The 11659-nt window shown below is 43.1% G+C and overlaps 1 long non-coding RNA gene across 1 annotated transcript; it reads left to right on the top strand.

Annotated features, from left to right (window-relative positions):
• The first annotated feature begins 1204 nt into the window (after window positions 1–1204).
• On the top strand, window positions 1205–4149 carry LOC129635920 (uncharacterized). Its single transcript, XR_008706538.1, has 3 exons — window positions 1205–1290; window positions 3524–3578; window positions 4012–4149. It is a non-coding gene; the product is annotated as an uncharacterized LOC129635920 (long non-coding RNA).
• The last annotated feature ends 7510 nt before the right edge of the window (window positions 4150–11659 follow it).

The raw sequence follows: 11659 nt of genomic DNA, 5'->3' as shown, positions 1-11659 counted from the left end.
CTCACATCAAGAGTAGTGACTGTGTGTGATCAGAGGTGTTATTGGTATTAATATAGAAAGAAAAGTTTGGACTTTGGTCAGTGGTATGCAAGTTAAGGACTTTTAAAAGGATGCCAATGTAGATATCAACTTATACTCTTGAAAATATAATATGATACAATACACATATGCCAGGATTGTTGATAACAATAACAAAGTTGATCAACTTCAACCCCAAACAACTGTTTTAGTATTGAACTTGTTTTGTTTTTCACTGAATAGGAGGAGGTGAAGTTAAGGTTTCCATTTGTGGTTTCCAAAAAAGAAAGCAATTTGGCAGGGAAAGTTTCTCACTAAGGGCAAACAAATCACGCTGTGACATGAGCCTGGTTTCCTTCTTGTCGATGGTGATTGCTGTATGTCAGCTGGGTGCCTGATTTATCTGTCGGAGAAGTTTCATGATGAGCAGCTGTGCCCGTGGTAAACACTGAAACGCACTGTTAGATTCTTTTTGGCTTGAACCATTTGGGGAACCAATGGTCAGTTTTCTATGGGAAAATAGAGTACCACCTTCCTTTTGGAAAATCTCTGATGGGTAGATGGAACAGAGGGAAAAGGATGATGGCTAACTTTCCTTGAATGTGTATTTTCTTGCCAGCACCATTAAAAGTACCTTACATTTCACTTATTTCTCATAACTCTGCCATTTTATAGAAGAAAAGTCTGGGCTTGGAAAGATTAAGCTTCTTTATCAGGGTCATACAACTGGTAATCAGTAGATGTGGGCTTTAAACTTTGGTTTGTTTGTATTTGAAGACCAAGTTCCTAACTGCTTCTCCACATGCCCTTACCTCCCTACCTAGGAAATGCCATCGAATTACTTTCTGCTTCTCTCTGTTTGTGGAGTTACTACCAAATCCTGTTAATCTCCCATTAGGTCTTAAATCGATCTGTCTATTCCTAATTCCAGTACACCTCCTTATCCCAGGTTGGGATCTTATCACATTCCCACATGGTCTGCCTGTTTTTGCAATCTCCCCTCTCAATCCATTTTATACATCACAGTCAGACCAATCTCCCTTTATTATCAGTTCCTTTTTTTTTTTTTATCTTTTGGCAGCAGGCCATGCAGGATCTTAGTTCCTGGACGAGGGATTGAACGCTTACACCCTGCTTTGGAAGCTCAGAGTCTTAACCACTGGATGACCGGGAGTTCCCCCATGATCACCATTTTTAACGTCTGTTCTACCAATGTAGAGGGCTTCCCAGGTGGCGCTTGTGGTAAAGAACCCACCTGCCAGTCCAGGAGATGTAAGACTTGGGTTCAATCCCTGGGTCCCTAGGGGAGGACATGGCAATCCACTCTAGATTCTTGCCTGGAGAATCCTATGGACAGAGTACTGCCTGGCCGGCTATAGTCCCTAGAGTCACGACGAGTCGGACACGACTGAAGTGACTTAGCGTGCATGCAGGCATGCTGTTGGTGCTTTGCTTGGTTCTGTATAGATTCCATCTTTGAGGGATCTAGTCAAGTTCATAGGGTTAGTTCAATGTATTTACACAACTACAGGCCCAGCATTGGCAGTAGAGTCCCCATCTTGGCTGTGAGTACTTGGGTCTTGCCTGGTGATTTGCTGGAATGAGTGCAGGGAAGGAAGGGGTTGACAGTACCAATTAGATTCAACAATCGGCAAGAGGCTCCCTATTTGGAAGATTGTAGTCTCTGTGCAGCGCCCAATTTGAGTCTGAACCTTGTAAGGAAGAGGGAGGAATTGAGTGGGGCGGAGGCTGCAAAGTGTAAACGCGAGCTGACTGACTGGCAACCTGATGCTACAGGAAAAGACAAGAGGGCAGTTGGTGGTGAGTGAGAGGAAAGGTGGGTGCTGCCAGCAGACCAGGGGGCTGTGGACTGATGGGGGAGAGTGGCAAGAGGAGGCTCACCCTCGTCTTCAATGCAAAGCAGAAGGAATAGGATAAAAACCATTTATTTTCTTTATCTAGGACCCCACCACGATCCCCAGCTTTCAGAGTAAAACAATAATAATAAATAAAATTTTGAGAAAAAAGAACAGGCATGCCTGCTGTCAGTTCGGGTCATATCGCTTTAAGCAGTCAGTTGTGTCTCTTCTTTTTCTTTTCTTTGGCTCCACCACACGGTTTGCAGGGTCTTAGTTCCCCAACAAGGGATGGAACCTGGGCCCTTTGCAGTGAGAAGGCAGAGTCCTAACCACCAGACCGCCAGGGAATTCCCTGATTTACCTTTCAATCAAAAATCCAAAAATGTTTTGTGTGTCTACATTTCAAATTTTAAAAAGATGGTTCAGTTCAGTTCAGTCAGTCAGTCGTGCTGACTTTTGCAACTCCATGGACTGCAGCACACCAGGCCTCCCTCCTGTCCATCCCCAACTCCTGGAGTTTACTCAAACTCATGTCCATTGAGTTGGCAACACCATTGAACCATCTCATTCTCTGTCATCCCCTTCCTCTCCACCTTCAGTCTTTCCCAGCACCAGGGTCTTTTCATACAAGTCAGTTCTTCCCATGAGATGGCCGAAGTATCGAAGCTTCAGCTTTAGCATCAGTCCTTCCAATGAATATTCAAGACTGATGTCCTTTAGGATGGACTGGTTGGATCTCCTTGCAGTCCAAGGGACTCTCAAGAGTCTTCTCCAGCACCACAGTTCAAAGCATCAGTTCTTGGCTTTCTTTGTGGTAAAAGGGGAACTGTGTAGTAGGTGTCCATGCATCCTAAAGGGAAATGTGAACTGCACTTTCATTCTATATTGCGGTCGGTTCAAGAGGCAGCAGAAGGAGGCAGACACTGTTCACACAGAGATGGAGTAAGAGCTGAACGACATTCTGAAACAAAAATATTCACAGAAAGTTGAGACCATGGGAGCCGGACCTGTAGGTTAAGAGGCAAAGGGGCATAGACACAGCCCCATTTTTTTGCACACCCGATTGTTGAAAACATGCCTGTGAGAACGGGGCTATTTTCCATGGGAGCGCACACCCGTGTTCAGCAGATTGAACTGCGGGCCAACAGGACGGCTAACACGTTTTCCTCCTTCAGAGCAAAACGGTGAGAGGCAAGAGCTTCAAAGGAGCGAAAGTTAATCCAATTCACAATCAAATGAACATGTTGTGGGTTCTGAGCCAGCTCTAGTCAGTCAGTGCCCTGCGTTTAACCAGCTGGATGTTTTGGATGTTTTGTAAGTGCCGTCCATGCAATCCTTTGACATGAGGGCTTTGCCTCTTGTTGGGAAATATGCATCTCGTCATAAAAATGGAACACAATGTCCTTGGATTTGTTGTTCTCTAGAGAAGGAGACTCTATTGTGCTGTATGCCAGGAATATAATAATAAAGAGGGGTAAACACTGATTACACTGAATTTATTTCAGGCATGAGAGACTGGGAGGCATTTATATGAGAGATGGATAGATTAGGAGTATAAAGACTATAGGCTCCACTCCCACGGTACCAATATTTAAGAACAAACTCTTGATCACTCTTTTTTTTTCCATGCCCGGGAATTCATCAAGACAGAACAAGCCAAGAGCAAAGGACCAGCTTCAGAAGAATTGTGATCGATTCAAGGTTTTTGAAACCAAAAGCTCAGTTATAGAGGCACTGGGACTAGTCTAGATATGAAACAGCATTCCAGGGCCTTTTCTCAAATGTGTGTATGCTTCTTTTTCTTTAGCCCTTGAAAAAATTAAAGACTGACCCCTGTCTTGTACTACACATTTTATACGTGTTAAAAAAGAAAAAACAACCCAGACTGATGTGAAATTTTAATGGAAAAAAATAAAACCACCCAAGAACCAAAAGGAAATGCAGGGAAGGTAATGAAGAAAGAAAAAGAAACAAAAATAAAGCAAGAAAAACCATGGATGGATATTTATATAATCTCGAGGTGCAAAGGACTATTTGAAGACTAGAACTAAGGCAAAGCTTATAAAGGAAATGAAACCTGGACTTGACTTTATTCAGGTTAAAAAGTTTGTGGGTTTTTTAAATTATTATTCAGGATTCAAGCACCATAAACAAAGGCAAATCAAAAGAATGTGTGCAAAATTCTCATTTCCTTTGCTCGCATATAACCCACTCAAGCTGGCTCCTGACAAAAGCAAAGGAACAGGAGATAAGGAGGTGGCTATCTCCCAGATTCCAAGGACAGGAGCGTCACTGGGCTCCAGGAGAGCGCTCGGCACAGGAAGCCTAGGGCCCAAACGGTGCAATTCTGATCTTATCGTCTATGCTGATTGGTTATCTGTAATACATCCAAGAAGAGTAACTTCACGTCTAGTATTTGGTTTCCCAAGGGTCCAATTCTTATAGAAGATTCATGATGAATGCTTGATTCTCCCCCTTTCATTAAAGACGTTTCACTGAATCAATTGTTTTGGGTAGGAAATCTCAAGATCTATGATCAGTCAGCTGGAGACACAGAAGAACCAATGTTATAACATCTGTCAGTGTCGGAAGGTCTCAGAACAAGAGAGTCAATAGTTTAAGTTCTAGTTTGGATTCGAGAATGAAGGCAGGAGAAGACAGAAGTAGGAAGTCCTACGTGGGGCTTCCCTGGTGGCTCAGTGGTAAGGAGTCTGTCTGCCAGTCCAGGAGACACACATTCGATCCCGGGGTTGGGAAGATCCCCTCGAGAAGGAAATGGCAACCCACTCCAGTATTCTTGCCTGGAGAATCCCATGGACAGAGAAGCCTGGCGGTCTACAGTCCATGGGGTCACAAGAGTCAAACACAACTTAGTGACTAAGCAACAGCACCAGTAAGTCTGATGTAACTGTTCACTAATAAAATAAACCGGTTAAAGCATTATGCAGCTTTTAAAAAAAAAACAGGCAAGTCAGAGGGGGTAGATAATGTTATTCTCATTTTGTAGATAGAAAAGGTGAGACCTGGTGGAGTTGTGACTCGTCAAGTTCACTGGGACAGAGAGAGCTGCCTTGCCTTTTAGTCTAGTGCTTTTTCCATTCAGTCATTGGCAACTTTTCATCTATATGAAAATTAAAACTAATGAGGCATGCATATATTAAAGTTGTTCCTTTATAAAAGTAAGTGCATACAACCAGGATGAAAGCCATTGGTCAGGGGCTGTCTCCAGTGCCGTTTAGCCCAGTGGTTCCTTGGCCCTGCCAGTGTTCATCCAATGGGTGTGATCCCACAGCAGTGGTCACAGCGTCCTTTTGTTCGTTTTTAAGGGTTTTTTGATGGAATTTACAATAGTCATTTGGACTCAGTCTAGGTCAACAATGAATATTTTCATCAAATCCAAAAGGAAAGGAATTATTAAGATAACATGGGCTGTAGTGATTTTTACATGTCCATCAGTACCTTATGGGGCTCCCAGGTGGCTCTAGTGGTAAAGTACCCACCTTCCAATGCAGGAGACACAAGAGATGCGGGTTTGATTTCTGGGTTGGAAAGATCCCCTGGAGGAGGGCATGGCAACCCACTCCAATATTCTTGCCTGCAGAATCCCATGGACAGCGGAGCCTGGTAGGCTCCATGGGGTAAAAAAGAGTCAGACATGACTGAAGCAACTTAGCACATACGTATGCAATAACTTAGGGGTAATTTTCAATCTAGCATAAAGTCACCAGTACTGAGCTGGACCTGGTCAGGAACGGGCTTCTCTCTGCTGAATTCAGCACCTGAAATGCAACAGCTGTTTCTTTTTAAGGTTTGAGGGAACCTGGCTGACCCTCCTCCACTCAAGTTCTTTCTCACGGGAACAAATGCTAGCAGTGTTGAGCTCCAGAGATTCCAAGCTTGGTCTTATGGGGTTACCGGAACAGCCCAAGGCAAGGTTGGCTGTTGTTAGGCTCAAGCAACAGGAGTATACTCTAGAACACATCTGTCCTTTTACACACACACACAAAAGGCGCCTTGCTCTGCTGTGTAGCTGCCTGGGATCCTTAGGAAGCCATCCAAGGAAGGAGTGAAAACTCACACAGGAAGCCATGCTTTGAAGTGGGATCCTCTCAGGGTTTCCAGCCCTTTAAGAGTGAACTCAGTTGAAAATTGGCTCCCATGGGACTTCCCTGGGCGCACCTTATCAATAGAATATAACACAGAATTACTCTGCAGACTTGTTGTTCAGCCCCTGTGTCGTGTCTGACTCTTTGCAACCTCATGGACTGCAGCATACCAGGCTTCCCTGTCTTCACCATCTCCCAGAGTTTGCTCAAACTCATGTTCATTGAGTCGGTGATGCCATCCATCTGCAGACTAAACACTATTTTTTAAGCTGATTTTGCAGGAAAGGCACAATTCCACAGCAAACTTTTCAGGAACACAAGTTTCTGATCTCATCATGTTGTCTGATCTACCTACCCAGGAGCCCTTCACCTTAGAGTCTATAAAATGGCAAGAGCACTTACACTTCTGGAAGAACCATGCCATGCCCTCTCAAACAGAACTGTGTCAGTCCATTTTAAAGGGTAGATAAAAAGATGGACCAGTGGTTTTTCATCTTTGCTGCGGTCAGAGTAAGATGCAATGGCTGAAGTTTGGAGGACAAGCTGTCTCCGTTAGAAGGGAGAAAGGCCTTCATCAGCCCAGGCACCCATCTCCCCCTCCAGTATGCCATCTTCCTCTCTTTAACTGAAACCTCTTGTGCTTCAGGGTCTGCCCATTTGGTCCTTTATCAGCCTCCGAGTGATGAAAACACATGATGCGTTCAGTCGTCATTGTGGCTTCAGATCCTTAGAGAAATACTGCTTTCCCACACCTCTTCCTCCGATTTCTTTGTAAGAAGAATACTTTCTGATAAAAATAACATACTTGTAGTAGAAAACTGGGAAAATGTGGAAGTATGTAAAGATTATATATAGCTTTACAAACACATTATACACGTGCCTGTGTGCTCAGTCACGTCCGACTCTTTGAGACTCCATGGACTGTAGCCCACCACGCTCCTCTGTCCATAGGGTTTCCCTGGCAAGAATACTGGAGTGAGTTGCCATTTCCTCCTCCAGGGGAATCTTCCTGACCCTGAGATAGGGGATTGAACCCGTGTCTCCTGAATTGGCACGCGGATTCTTCACCACTGTGCCACCTGGGAACCCCTATAAGTAATAGCAGTTCACTGCAAAAAGAAGTGGCCCTCCCCTAGGCCAGGTGCTCCTGATACCCCACAAGTGGCTTAGATGTAGGCTGGTCACTGGGGTGGTTAGTGTAGGCAGATGACTACTTGATGCTTTAAAAAACCTGAAGGGGGTTTTCTGCCCTCAAATCATTTCTCTGTAATCCTTGAGTTTCTTTGCTTTTATTTGACTTGATATTCTAACAAAGAAGATCAAGTGCTCTAAATTAGCCAGAGAATGGCTGTCAAGCACCGCGACAGTATGCAGATATATCTGCAACAGCTTCTATTGTTACAGTGATTTTTTATCATTTTATTTTGGCTGTCGTATGGCTTGTGGGATCTTAGTTCCCTGACTAGGGATTGAACCTGTGCCCTTGGCCATGAAAGCGTGGAGTCCTAACCAATGGGTCACCAGGGAATTCCCACAGAGATCTTCTTATTGCCTCTATCAGTTCAGTTCAGTTCAGTTCAGTCGCTCAGTCATGTCTGACTCTTTGCGACCCTATGAATCCCAGCACGCCAGGCCTCCCTGTCCATCACCAACTCCTGGAGTTCACTCAAACTCACGTCCATCGAGTCAGTGATGCCATCCAACCATCTCATCCTCTGTTGTCCCCTTCTCCTCCTGCCCCCAATCCCTCCCAGCATCAGAGTCTTTTCCAATGAGTCAACTCTTCACATGAGGTGGCCAAAGTACTGGAGTTTCAGCTTTAGTATCATTCCTTCCAAAGAACACCTACAGCTGATCTCCTTTAGAATGGACTGGTTGCATCTCCTTGCAGTCCAAGGGGCTCTCAAGACTCTTCTCCAACACCACAGTTCAAAAGCATCAATTCTTTGGCACTCAGCTTTCTTCACAGTCCAACTCTCACATCCATACATGACTACTGGAAAAACCATAGCCTTGACTAGATGGACTTTTGTTGGCAAAGTAATGTCTCTGCATTTGAATATGCTGTCTAGGTTGGTCATGACTTTCCTTCCAAGGAGTAAGCATCTTTTAATTTCATGGCTGCAGTCACCATCTGCATTGATTTTGGATCCCAAAAACCAACTACTTTATAATTTATTTTTATGATATTTCAGGGCAGCAGAAAAAACAGCACTTTGCCCATTTTCTCTGTTCCAGTCTCCTAATCACTTCCACCTGTGGGGTCTGTCTATCTAGTCATGTGCAGGTATTGCCCCAAAGCTTATTTTTCTAAACCAGAAATTCTTCCTGAACTTATCAAAGTATGAACAGGTATTGCTGATTACTAAAGCGTGAAGGAATCGTCTTCTGAATTTAATATTGCCAAAAAGAGAAAGGGCTACATGTTAAAGACATTTATAAAATAATAGTTACTTAAGGTATTACATCAATACATTTTATTACAAAATTTAGTCCAGCCTTGATATATGTGTTCTTATGCACAATAATCATACTTAATGCAATCTTCCTACTATTCATTTTGAATTTCTAGATCCAAGTCTATTTCTTTAGCACAAAGAGAAGGACCCATTCCAGGAAAAATTATATTCTAAATAAATGCATATAATGCATTAAAATGATGCAAAATTTTATGTAGTTTATATGATTAATACACATATAAGTGATACTGAATAATGTAGTAGTGAAGCAAAATAGCAAGTAATATGCAGATTCAGTATGCATAGCACTCTAGTAGAAAGGTGAAAGAAATGATGAACAATGCCTGTTGACATTGGAATTTGAATTTTAGGAAGATTTTTGATTACTTAACACTATTTAGAATGGTGCTCTAATGTTTGTGGCAAAATCAATTTGCTTCTCATATGAAAGTGAAAGTGTTAGTCACTCAGTTGTGTCCTTTGCGATCTGTGGACTGTAGCCCCCAGGCTCCTCTGTCCATGGGATTTCCCAGGTAAGAATACTGGAGTGGGTAGCCTTTCCCTTCTCCAGGGGATCTTCCTAACCCAGGGATTGAACCCTGGTCTCCCTTATTGCAGACAGATTCTTTACCATATCAGTTCAGTTCAGTCACTCAGTCGTGTCCGACTCTTTTCAACCCCATGAACTGCAGCATGCCAGGCCTCCCTGTCCATCACCAACTCCCGGAGTTCACTCAAACCTATGTCCATCAAGTCGGTGCAATCCAACCATCTCATCCTCTGTCATCCCCTTCTCCTCCTGCCCCGAATCCCTCCCAGCATCAGAGTCTTTTCCAGTGAGTCAACTCTTCGAATAAGGTGGCCAAAGTACTGGAGTTTCAGCTTCAGCATCATTCCTTCCAAAGAACACCCAGGACTGATCTCCTTTAGAATGGACTGGTTGCATCTCCTTGCAGTCCAAGGCACTCTCAAGAGTCTTCTCCAACACCACAGTTCAAAAGCATCAATTCTTCGGCATTCAGCTTTCTTCACAGTCCAACTCTCACATCCATACATGACCACTGGAAAAACCATAGCCTTGACTAGATGGACTTTTGTTGGCAAAGTAATGTCTCTGCTTTTTAGTATGCTGTCTAGGTTGGTCGTAACTTTCCTTCCAAGGAGTAAGCATCTTTTAATTTCATGGCTGCAATCACCATCTGCAGTGATTTTGGAGCCCCCCAAAATAAAGTCAGCCACTGTTTCCACTGTTTTCCCATCTATTTGCCATGAAGTGATGGGACCAGATGCCATATAAGTCCCTTCAATTAAAAAAATGTATTTTTATTTACTTGTTTTTAATTATATATCTCTTCCAGTTCTACTGAAATATAATTGACACACAACACTGTAGAAGTTTAAGGGGTTTAGCATAATCATTTGATTTACGTGCATCATGAAATGATTACAATAAGCCTAGTGAACATTCATCACCTCATATATTAGTAGATAAAAAAGAAGAAAAAAATTTTCCTTGTGATGAGAGCTCTTAGAATTTATGATCTTAACTACTTACTTTCATATATAACCTGCAATCATATTAATTATATTAATCATCTTGTATCTTATTGCCGGGAGAAATACCAATAACCTCAGATATGTAGATGACACCAGCCTTATGGCAGAAAGTGAGGAAAAACTAAAGCGCCTCTTGATGAAAGTGAAAGAGGAGAGTGAAAAAGTTGGCTTAAAGCTCAGCATTCAGAAAACTAAGATCATGACATCCAGTCCCATCACTCCATGGCAAAAAGATGGGGAAACAATGGCTGACTTTATTTTTGGGGGCTCCAAAATCACTGCAGATGGTGATTGCAGCCATGAAATTAAAAGATGCTTACTCCTTGGAAGGAAAGTTACGACCAACCTAGACAGCATACTAAAAAGCAGAGACATAACTTTGCCAACAAAGGTCCATCTAGTCAAGACTATGGTTTTTCCAGTGGTCATGTATGGATGTGAGAGTTGGACTGTGAAGAAAGCTGAGCGCCAAAGAATTGATGCTTTTGAACTGCGATATTGGAGAAGACTCTTGAGAGTCCCTTGGACTGCAAGGAGATCCAACCAGTCCATCCTAAAAGAAATCAGTCCTGGGTGTTCATTGGAAGGACTGATTTTGAAGCTGAAACTCCAATACTTTGGCCACTTGATCCAAAGAGCTGACTCATTTGAAAAGACCCTGATGCTGCGAAAGATTGAAGGCGGGAGAAGAAGGGGATGACAGAGGATGAAATGGTTGGATGGCATCAATGATTGGATGGACATGGGTTTGGGTAGACTCCGGGAGTTGGTGATGGACAGGGAGGGCTGGTGTGCTGTGGTTCATGGGGTCACAAAGAGTCGGATACTACTGAGCGACTGAACTGAACTGAATCTTATATCCCTAGTACTTCCTTGTCTTGTAAGTGGAAGTTCGCACCTTTGGACCAGCTTCAATCAGTTGTCCCTGCTTCTCCCTGACCCCATGCTTCTAATCTCTTTTTTCATGAGCTTGTTTGTTTATGAAGAATAACTGACCTACAACACTATGTTAGTTCCAGGTACATGACATACTGATTCAATATTTTTATACATTACAAAATGATCCCCATGATGTCTAGTTACCATGTGTCGCCATATAAAGACATTATGTTATTGACTATATTTTCCACACTGCACTTTTTATACCTGTGACTCCTTTATTTTGCAACTGGAAATTTGTACCTCTAAATTCCTGTCACAATAGGAAAATTAATTTAAAATTCTAGAATAATCCTGGTACAATAATTCCAAAGACTTTTGAGAAGATACTCTGTTATCAGAGAACAGTACCATTCTTTACATTTTTGGAGGTACAGAAAAAGAATATAAATCCATGTCAAACCATGTGGGAGCAACCTGGAGTTGAAGCTGTTGCTGTGACTTGCTCCCCTAGCTTGAAGTCAACCACACTCGTAGATCTATTCCTTCATTTATCGAACATTTTTTGAGTGCCTACTACCGTATTTGACCCGAACATCGAAGGTAAGGAAGATAAAGTCCCAGCCCTCGATGAAGGTAGCATCTCATGGGAGGAAGGAAACACGAACAAGTATATGAGTCTCCGAGACACTTACAGGCCAGACCAGCTAGGACTGCGCGCAGGAAGGGGGGCCCATTCCACCCGCGGTGGGTGGATGAACGAGCTTGATGGAGCCTGGCG

This window comes from Bubalus kerabau, chromosome 21 (assembly GCF_029407905.1).
Source record: "Bubalus kerabau isolate K-KA32 ecotype Philippines breed swamp buffalo chromosome 21, PCC_UOA_SB_1v2, whole genome shotgun sequence".
Classification (NCBI taxonomy): domain Eukaryota; kingdom Metazoa; phylum Chordata; class Mammalia; order Artiodactyla; family Bovidae; genus Bubalus; species Bubalus kerabau.
The sequence above is the reverse complement of the archived record's forward strand: the minus strand, read 5'-3'. Positions and strand labels throughout refer to the sequence as shown.